The sequence below is a fragment of the Schistocerca americana genome, chromosome X (genome assembly GCF_021461395.2).
Source record: "Schistocerca americana isolate TAMUIC-IGC-003095 chromosome X, iqSchAmer2.1, whole genome shotgun sequence".
Classification (NCBI taxonomy): Eukaryota; Metazoa; Arthropoda; class Insecta; order Orthoptera; family Acrididae; genus Schistocerca; species Schistocerca americana.
The window spans coordinates 760,741,629-760,752,968 of record NC_060130.1 but is presented as its reverse complement, the minus strand read 5'-3'; positions in this window follow the sequence as shown (position 1 = coordinate 760,752,968).

Here is an 11,340-nt window from a genome sequence, read left to right as displayed (position 1 = left end):
TATTGGAGGGCAGCGTGGAGGGTAAAAATCGTAGAGGGAGACCAAGAGATGAATACACTAAGCAGATTCAGAAGGATGTAGGTTGCAGTAGGTACTGGGAGATGAAAAAGCTTGCACAGGATAGAGTAGCATGGAGAGCTGCATCAAACCAGTCTCAGGACTGAAGACCACAACAACAACAACATACTGTGAACTGTGGATAAAGGGCAACAGACAGATCCCATATTTCTAGATTTCAGGCAAGCATTTAACACGATGCCCCATTGCGGGCTGTTATCGAAGGTACGAGCATATGGAATAACTTCACAGATATGTGATTGCTGGAAGACTTCTTAAGTAAGAGTCCCGTATGTTGTCCTCGATGGCGAATGTTCATTAGAGACAAGGGTATCACCAGGAGTGTCCCAGGGAAGTGTGATAGGACCGCTGTTGTTCTCTATATACATAATGATTTGGCTGACAGGGTGGGCAGCAATCTGCGGTTGTTTGCTGCTGATGCTGTAGTGTACAATGAGGTGTCGAAATTGAGTAACTGTAAAAAGATACAAAACGACTTAGACAAAATTTCTACTTGGTGTGATGAATGGCAGCTACCCCTAAATATGCAAAAAGGTAAGTTAATGCGGATGAGTAGGAAAAACAAACGTGTAATGTTCGGTTACAGTACTACTAGTATCCTGCTTAACACAGTCAAATCGTTTAAATATCTAGGCGTAACGCAGCAAAGCGACATGAAATGGAACGAGTATGTGAGAACTGTGGTAGGGCAAGCGAATGGTCGTCTTCGGTTTATTGGGAGAATTTTAGGAAATGGCGGTCCACCCGTAAAGGAGACCGCATGTAGGACGCCGGTGCGACCTATTCTTAAGTACTGCTTCAGTGTTTGGGATCCGTACCAGGTCGGAATGACGGAAGACATCAAAGAAATTGAGGCAGGCTGCTAGATTTGTTACCAGTCAGTTCGAACAACGCGTAAGTATTGCAGAGATACTTCGGGCACTCAATTGGGAATCAGTGGGGTGTAGGCAACGTTCTTTTCGAGAAACGCTCTTGAGAAAATTTAGGGAACCGGCACTTGAAGCTGTCTGCCGTACGTTTCTATGGCCGCCAACATACATTGCACTTAAGAACCACAAAGATAAGATTCGAGAAATTAGGACTCATACGGAGGCATATAGAATCGTTTTTGCCTCGCTCAATCTGCGAGTGGGAAGAGGAATGAAAATAAGTAGTGGTACAGGGTACCTTCCTCCATGCACTGCACGGTGGCTTGCGTGGTATCTATGTAGATGTAGGTGGTGGTGGTGGTGGTGGTGGTGGTGATGGTAATGGGAGGTTGTCCCTGCTTGTGTGTCTGTTGGTGTCTGACATAGGTTCGCCTACAGGCCCCGGGCTGTTTCTGCCACAGCAGAAGCCCTGGACCTGAGTTTTCCCTGTACCCACGTCTGTAATTTCCTGCTAATCTGGAAAAATCTCTCGCCTGTCACTCTCTGTAGCAGTCTACTATACTTCATAACAGTAAAATCGCGACAGTTTCTCTGGTCAGTTTCTCGTAAAGACTCCATGCTAACTGATGGGGCTTTGCTTCACTTCGCTTCACTTGGTTGGATGAGCAAACTGAGCCCATCCTTTGGCAGGCTAAGGACCGAAGTGCTATTCCTGCATTTCCTGATGGGGTGGAATCCAACGTTGTGGACTGGCCTTGGGGTTTATATGTGGAGTGATCCTCGGGCGTTGCTGAGTGTTACTCGTGCAACAGGTCCCGCAAATGCGTAGTTGGTCAGTGGTGATCTTGGTGGCCCAAACCACTGACGAGTCTATTGTGGGATTGGTCCGCTTTCTCGTAAAAAGCACAAGCAGTGTTGCGGAACCTGTCCTGCAGCAGCAAGACGCATGCATCCTCGGGGAATCGATGGGAGGGGCACATTCTGGGGAGACGCAGCTCCAGTTTCAGCGCCTGGTTTTGCGCCCTTTGGAGGGTGTCAATGTGGGAGTTTGCAGCCTTCCCCAACACCATGGCCGTATACTCCAACACTGGTCAGACTAGCATCAGGTTGAGCATAATGCTGCGGTGAGGGAGAAGTGTCGACTCAGGGTTAAGGAAAGGGTAGAGCACCCATAGGCGCCCCATGGCCCTCCAGTTCGCAGTCTGTTCAAAGACTTCCGTGTCTGGTAGAGTAATTGGAAACCAGCAACGGGTTCTTCCTTCGGGTTTTTGTTGTGACTTCCGGTTGCCTTCTTTCGGCACACATCTATTCGGCGAGCGGAAGGTGATGTAATGTCTTCAGTTGTTTGAAGAAAGCTATTTCCCGACTTCAGCCTTGGACATGATGCTTCGCTTCCAAACATGGGATTCCTGGAACCACTTTCCTATTTATTCTTCTCAATATCTGTCGCTGTTCTTCGTCAGATATCCGGGATGCTATCCCTGTAAGATGGTAGATTTTATCAATTGTAGTTGGTCATAGGCAACCAGTTATAAAGCGGCCTGTTTCCTTAAGAGCGATGTTAAGGTGCCTGGTGTATGTGGAGTTCTGCCAGAATGGTGCAGCGTATTCTGCCGCAGAGGAACCTAGAGATAGAGCAGACGTACGAAGAACATTTGGTTGAGCTCCCCATGTGCTGTAGTGAGTTTGTGTATATTATTATTTCTCCTGCAGACTTCGAGCTTTGTTCTCGCAGTGGTCTTGGAAAGTAAGTGTTCGGGCGAGATCTACTCCGGGTATGTAGGAGTGTTCCAGTGTTGTAGTTGCTTTCCCCTCCAAGTTACTTCGTTTTTTCCTAGCTTGTCTATTTGGCTCAAATGGCTCTGAGCACTATGGGACTTAATATCTGAGGTCATCAGTCCCCTAGAACTTAGAACTACTTAAACCTAACTAACCTAAGGACATCACACATATCCATGCCCGAGGCAGGACCGTAGCGAGCTTGTCTATTTCTCAGGTGAAACTCACAGACCTGTCTTTTGAATGGGTTAGGCGTTAGGTGTTTATTACCATAGTATTCTTCCAGACGTTCGAGGGCAGCAATCAGTTCCATTTCTACCTATTCGAACGTGCTGGAAACGCTGTGTCGTCGGCATAAATGAAAGATGTTGTGTCTGTTCCGACACACTGCCTTGAGGAAGAACGTTCTTCTGGTTTCTCCATCGCCTTATCTTGTTGTTCAGGGTGACAAAGAACCGCCATTTTTCTAGTAGGGTTTCGATGAACTGCGTTAACGGGTAGTCTTTGATTATTGTATAAATCTTGTATAAATCTTCTTTGAGTCTGTTACGACTTACTGTGTCATACGGCGCTGTTAGATCCACGAACGCCATGCCTGTAATCTTCCCTCTCTCGTATTCGTTCTCAATATGCCGAGTTAGGTTGAGGTTCTGGTCACAACATAATTTTCCTGGGCGGAATGTTGCCCGTTGTTTAATAAGGGTCTGGTCTATGCATCCAGATATGCGGTTCGCAATCATTCTTTTAAACAGTTTGTATAGATGACAGAGAAGAGAGACTGATCGAAAATTCTTGGGGTCTGTTGGATCTTTCCCAGGTTTCAATATGGTACCACCTGTGCTTTACGCCAGATTTCTGGTATTTGTAACTTGAAGACGCAGTTGTTAATCAGATTTAAAATCCACTTTTTAGTACCTGGTCCGAAACCCTTTACGTGTTCAAATCGTAAATCATCTAGGCCTGCAGCCTTGTTATTCTTAATACGGCACATGGCGTCCTCCAGATCTACTAAAGTTAAAGGGCATTCAACAAAGTCGTTTTCTTCAGCATCACTTTGTAGCTTTGTTCTCTCAGATCGTCTTGGTTTTACTACTTAGTAGCAGATGAGTTATTTGATCAAGGGTAATGTTGGACGTGTCAGCAGACACTCTAGTGTGGTCATCACTAAGGTTCTTCAAGAGTTACCACGATTAATGACTGCTATACTACATGTCTAACTGTGTTAGGAGGTTACACCACTTTTCTCTTCTAAGGCAGATAAGGTAGACAGAAGTTGTTCACCTGTTTGAATGGTTTCTTCATAGAAAGGGTCTTCGTTGAATAGTTGTGGGGTACAACACGCCATCACAGATGATCAGGTATACCTGGGGAGTTATAATAGCGGGAGAACTTTCTAACACGACGACAATAATAATAATAATAATAATGAGGAGCCACCGTGTAGTGTCGTCCGAAGAACGAGGTCCCATGTCAAAGATGGTACCTTACGACGGAACCACAAGTGAGGACAATCGATTCCTGAATCAGCAACGAATGGGAGGCGTCGGCGTAGAGACACCCTCAAGTGGTTCCATCCGCCACCGTTGCTGAAAGAGTACTTACGACAGAGTGCAGTGCCCCTCAGCTCACTCTGCAATCATCACTTACGATGTGCATTCAAGTTCTAAGGCCTCCGATTTTTTTTCTAATTAACTACTCACCCGAAATCGATGAAACTGGCGTTACTTCTCGACGTAATCGCCCTGCAGACGTACACATTTTTCACAACGCTGGCGCCATGATTCCATGGCAGCGGCGAAGGCTTCTTTAGGAGTCTGTTTTGACCACTGGAAAATCGCTGAGGCAATAGCAGCACGGCTGGTGAATGTGCGGCCACGGAGAGTGCTTTTCATTGTTTGAAAAAGCCAAAAGTCACTAGGAGCCAGGTCAGGTGAGTAGGGAGCATGAGGAATCACTTCAAAGTTATCACGAAGAAACTGTTGCGTAACGTTAGCTCGATGTGCAGGTGCGTTGTCTTGATGAAACAGCACACGCACTGCCCTTCCCAGACGTTTTTGTTGCAGTGCAGGAAGGAATTTGTTCTTCAAAACATTTTCGTAGGATGCACCTGTTCCCGTAGTGCCCTTTGGAACGCAATGAGTAAGGATTACACCCTCGCTGTCCCAGACCATGGCCACCATCATTTTTTCAGCACTGGCGGTTACCTGAAATTTTTTTGGTGGCGGTGAATCTGTGTGCTTCCATTGAGCTGACTGGCGCTTTGTTTCTGGATTGAAAAATGGCATCCACGTCTCATCCATTGTCACAACCGACGAAAAGAAAGTCCCATTCATGCTGTCATTGCGCGTCAACATTGTTTGGCAACATGCCACACGGGCAGCCATGTGGTCGTCCGTCAGCATTCGTGGCACCCACCTGGATGACACTTTTCGCATTTTCAGGTCGTCATGCAGGATTGTGTGCACAGAACCCACAGAAATGCCAACTCTGGAGGCGATCTGTTCAACAGTCATTCGGCGATCCCCCAAAACAATTCTCTCCACTTTCTCGATCATGCTGTCAGACCGGCTTGTGCAAGTCCGAGGTTGTTTCGGTTTGTTGTCACACGATGTTCTGCCTTCATTAAACTGTCACACCCACGAACGCACTTTCGACACATCCATAACTCCATCACCACATGTCTCCAACTGTCGATGAATTTAAACTGGTTTCACACCACGCAAATTCAGAAAACGAATGATTGCACACTGTTCAAGTGAGGAAAACGTCGCCATCTTAAGTATTTAAAACAGGTCTAATTCCCGCTGCTGGCGGTAAAATTCCATCTGCCGTACGGTGCTGCCATCTCTGGGATGTATTGACAATGAACGCGGCCTCATTTTAAAACAATGCGCATGTTTCTATCTCTTTCCAGTCCGGAGAAAAAAAAAACTGAGGCCTTGGAACTTGAATGCACCTCATACGGTGACAGCGTCGTCTAACTTCAGATCCAGCATCGCAAATTGTATTTGAACTCTAAACTGTACAACAAAGTTAATAATCAATTGTACACTGACAAAAGAGGTTATCATTTTCTATTGTATGAAGTTATTGTGTTTAGCGAGAGTAACAAATACACTGAAGAGCCAAAGAAACTGGTACACCTGCCTAATCTCGTGTAGGACCCTCGCGAGTACGCAGGAGTGCCGCAACATGACATGGCATGGAGTCGACTAATGTCTGAAGTAGTGCTGGAGGGAACTGACACCATGAATCCTGCTGGGCTATCCATAAATCCGTAACATTACGAGGCGCTGGAGTTCCCTTCTGAACAGCACGTTGCAAGGCATCCCAGATATGCTCAATAATGTTCATGTCTGGGGGGGTTTGGTGGCCAGCGGAAGTGTTTAAGCTCAGAAGAGTGTTCCTGGAGCCAATCTGTAGCGATTCTGGATGTGTGGGATGTCGCATTGTCCTGCTGGAATTGCTGAAGTCCGTCGGAATGGAATATGGACACGAATGGATGCAGGTGATCAGACAGGATGCTTACGTACGTGTCACCTGTCAAAATCGTATCTACTCATATCGGGCTCCCATATCACTCCAACTGCACATGCTCCAAACATTACAGAGCCTCCACCAGCTTGAACAGTCCCCTGCTGACATGCGGGATCCGTGGATTCATGAGATTGTCTCCATACCCGTACACACTGATCCGCTCGATATAATTTGAAACGAGACTCGTCCGACCGGGCAACATGTTTCCAGTCACCAAAAGTGGTTCAAATGGCTCTGAGCACTATGGGACTTAACATCTGAGGTCATCGGTCCCCTAGAACTTAGAAATACTTAGACCTAGCTAACCTAAGTACATCACACACATCCATGACCGAGGCAGGATTCGAACCTGAGACCGTAGTGGTCGCGCGGTTCCAGAGTGAAGCGCCTAGAAACGCTCGATCACAGCGGCCAGCTTCCAGTCAACAACAGTCCAATGTCGGTGTTGACGGGCCGAGGCGAGGCGTACAACTTTGGGGTTGAAGAGTGGGCCTTCGCTTCGAAACCCCATACCGTTGATGTTCCGTTGAATGGTTCGCACGCTGACTCAGTAATGAAATCTGCAACAATTTGCGGAAGGGTTGCACTTTTGTTACGTTGAACGATTCTCTTCAGTCGTCGTAGGTCTTGTTCTTGCAGGATCTTTTTCCGGCCGCAGCGATGTCGGAGATTCGATGTTCCACCGAATTCCTGATATTCACGGCACACTCGCGAAGTGGTCGTACGGGAAAATCCCCACTTCATCGCTACTTTTGAGATGCTGTGTCCCATCGCTCGTGTACCGACTTCAACACCACGTTCAAACTCACTTAAATCTTGATAACATGCCGTTTCAGTAGCAGTAACGTAACTGCGCCAAACACGTTGCCGACCGCAGCGCCGTATTCTGCCTGCTTACATTTCTCTGTATTTTAATGCGGATGCCTACACTAGTTCCTTTGGAGCTTCAATGTGTATATTCATTCCTATGGACCTAGTTTGTTTCCAAGTTAAGTATTTCAGTTTGCAAGTTATAATAAAGTGATTATATTTTGTGTGTGTTGTTGTATCCACTCTACCTCCTCCAGAAGTAAATATAGGCTTGATAGGACCCACTACAGTGTCAAAGCGAATGTCTCAAGTGTTTTTTTCTTTCGGCACCACACACCGCAACTCCAGAGAGCAGCGAAACTCCAGCGGAATCTACGTCGGGCTTGCTGGTGTTGCGAAAATTGCGTGCCCGCAAAGCTAAAGGTCGCGAGGTCGAATCACGGTCGGACTACGGACTTTCCATTATGACTTTTAACCTAGCATTCAGGTCTCAATGAAGTGAAGATCTTCCAGAAAAGGCAGGTATTTCGGATTCCACGTTAAACTGTACATCCGATTCCTCCGATTGGATAACGGTGGTACTTTAAGGATACGCAAGTTGCCTAAGTGACGTCCTGTTGAAAGACTTGCACCAGGCCATTGAGCCACGTGGAATTATTATTACCAGAATCTATACATTTCTGCTTCTTCTATACATATTACAAATTAATTTTTTTTCTGTTTATATCTGAAGGCTATTCTCGGGAACCACTGCAGAGATTTTGATACGGTTTCACTATTAGACATTCACCAGGAAAGTTGGTGTATATAATTTCATAATTTCTTACCGCTGCGACAGATGAGCTGTCCGGCGGTAGATGCTCAGTGCTACCCGTGCGAAGCTGAGTGGTTCGCTAGTAGAAACATAATGTAAGATCGCCTCCGCTATTATCAAGGTGACAGCTGAATCTGATGGAATTTTCGAAGACAGATTGATGTGTATACAAAAATTCATAAGCACTGTTACAATAAACTTTTCGTAGGGAGACAGGTGTTAATAGAACAAACCATTACAAAGTTTGCTTGCCATATCAAGTGGAAGCAAATTTATCAAAATATACAAATCATATCACGCAGAAATTAATGAAACCGTCTTCATCTGAAGTTTCGTCAAGATTGGAAAGGTTTAGAACTAATTTGATAGAGTGGGCTTGATGGAACAGAATCATTCATGTTAAAATGTAATTACCATTTTGGATCAAATTTAATAAAAGAATTCATGAACTGGAAAATAATGGGCAACTTACGATAGTCTATATTTTCTTCAGGATACTTTTGTTCCCACAGAATAACCTACACTCAGTTCGAAATAACCTTCGTTCCCACACACGGGTCTGACACCATTATCGTTCTTAGAAAACGAGGTAAAATTTGGAAACTATTAAATTTGATGTAGCAATAAACTAATTGACGCAGAAAAACTGTCTCGTTTCGGAGTGTATCAGACGCAAATTCACTGTTTCTAGTTCCGTCCTCAGTCTTTTACGACGTACAACTTGCTTCAACACATGCAAACCGCCTACCAAGTTCACGAAACTAACAGTCTTCAAATTGCCCTTCATAAAAAAAAACCATTGTACGTCTTCTAGAAAGCTACAGCTGTAGTGGTGGCGCGGCAAGTAGCTGTGCCGTTTCCCACAGCCCTACTGGCTCTCTGTTCCAGCCTCTCTGCTTCCCAATTCACAGCGCTTCACTAAACGGCTTTTGACTTTCGTCACAACCAAAGTCTTTCTTGCTACGCTTGTCTCTAAATATAGCTTACTGCTGTACGCTGTATGAAGTGGGACATTAATATTGGGAAACTCGACACGAAATAAAAATAAGGGCGTGGGGGGGGGGGGGGGGGGGGGGGCGGGGAGCAGAATTTGATATAAAACGAAAAATTTTGCTGCACTCTTGTTCACTACCATAGTAGCTTACAATAATGTAATTTTTTTCTGCGACTTTGGACATGAGAGAGATTCATAGTAATTGAAATCGGCATCACATTAGTTTCTTCAAGCCACTAATCATTTCATGTAATGTTGAAAAGCCTGTTTGTCGTAGGCTGATGGAAATGACACGGATAGCGATATGCTTCGTCAACCGGACCAAGACTACACATCACGCGAAAGAGAAAATGCACTTTATCGAGTGAAAGCGTAGTGTTGTCAGCGCAGCGAGAAATACGGACTACCGTTGCCAGATCCCGCTACATGAAAGGTCTGAACAAGACGCAAATTTTGTGTTAGTAGTACACCATCCGCCCAGAAGGTTTCGAGATTGATTTTATTCCTGGCGTATAAGCGTTGTCAGCGCAGTAACTACGTTGACAGCTTGAACTAAAACCTACAAGCAACAGATGGGCATTCAACCAGTCAGTCGTGAGCAGGAATGGTAAGTGGTGGACGTGCGGTAATAGTGTCGTCACGTTATAAATCGCAATGGAGGAACATTTCTAAGTCAAGCGTTCCAGACATTCTCCACGAAGTTGTGAAGAAGAGAAGATTGCGTGCATAATTTGTCCCTAACACCGTGACTCCCGAACAAAAACAATGAGGCATGTATGCCTGCCACGACTTTCTTGAAACACACAAGGACGATTCTTTTGTGAGAAAAATCATCACGAGTGACGAGGCTATACTATCATTACAAACCTAACAGAAAATGACGAATTGCATACATCGTCAAGAAGGGTGAACGATTTGACGACATAATCGACATTCAAGCCAATGTGATCGAGAATTGAACGATATCCCAGAGAAGGACTTTCCTGACAGCTTCACAAAACACGTCAGAACACTGTTGCAGAAGCAACGAAAAAAGCATACCAAATTCAGAAGAACGCAAAATCCCCAAGACTGGCTAAGTTTCACGGAAGCTCGAAATTTAGTGCGGACGTCAATGCGAGATGCTTTTAATAGTTTCCACAATGAAATGTCTCAAAATACGGAATAAAACCCAAAGAGAGTCTGGTCGTATTTAAAGTACACCAGTGGCAAAAAAAGTCAATACCGTCACTGCACGACAGCGATGGAAAAGCGGAGTTACTAAATACAGTTTTCCGTAATACCTTCACGAAAGAAGCCGAAGTAAATATTCCAGAATTCGCAACCAGAACAGCTGTTAGCATGAGTGACACAAAAGTAGATATCTTAGGTGTTGCGAAACAACTCAAATCACTTACGAAAGGCAAGTCTTCCGGTCCAGATGGTACACCAGTCAGGTTCCTTTCAGACGATGCAGACACAATAGCGCCTTTCTTAGCAATCATATACAGCCGCTCACTTGACGGAAGGTCTGTTCCTAAAGACTGGAAAGTAGCACAGGTCACCACCAATTTCAAGAAAGGAAATAGGAGTACCCCATTGAATTACGGATCCATGTCACTCACCTCAATTCGCAGTAGGATTTTGGAGCATATACTGTACTCGAACATTATGAATCACCTTGAAGAAAATGACTTATTGATACATAACCAACACGGATTCAGAAAATATCGTTCTTGTGCAACACAGCTAGCTCTTTAGTCCCATGAAGTAATGAGTGCTATCGACAAGGCATCTCAGATCGATTCCATATTCCTAGATTTCCGGAAGGCTTTTGATACCGTTCCTCACAAGCGAATATTAATCATATTGCGTGCATATGGAGTATTGTCTCAGTTGTGTGACTGTGTTCGTGATTTCCTCTCAGAGAGGTCACAGGTCGTATTGATAGACGGTAAATCATCGAGCAGAACAGAAGGGATATCTGGCGTTCCGCAAGGAAATATCATAGGCCCTCTGCTGTTCCTGATTTACATAAATGATCTAGGCGATAATCTGAGCAGCCTCCTTAGATTGTTTGCAGATTACGCTGTAATTTACCGTCTAGTAAAATCATCAGACGATCAATTCCAATTACAAAATGATCTAGAGAGAATTTCTGTATGGTACGAAAAGTGGCAACTGGCACTAAACAAAGGAAAGTGCGAGGTCATCCACATGAGTACTAAAAGAAATCCGAGAAATTTTGGATATACGATAAATCGTACAAATCTAAGGGCTGTCAATTCGACTAAATACCTAGGAATTACAATTACGAGCAACTTGAGTTGGAAAGACCACAAAGATAATATTGTGGGGTTGAAACAAAGATTGCGCTTTGTCGGCAGAACACTTAAAAGATGCGACAAACACACTAGAGACAGCCTACATTACACTTGTCCGTCCTCTGCTGGAATATTGCTGCGCGGTGTGGGATCCTT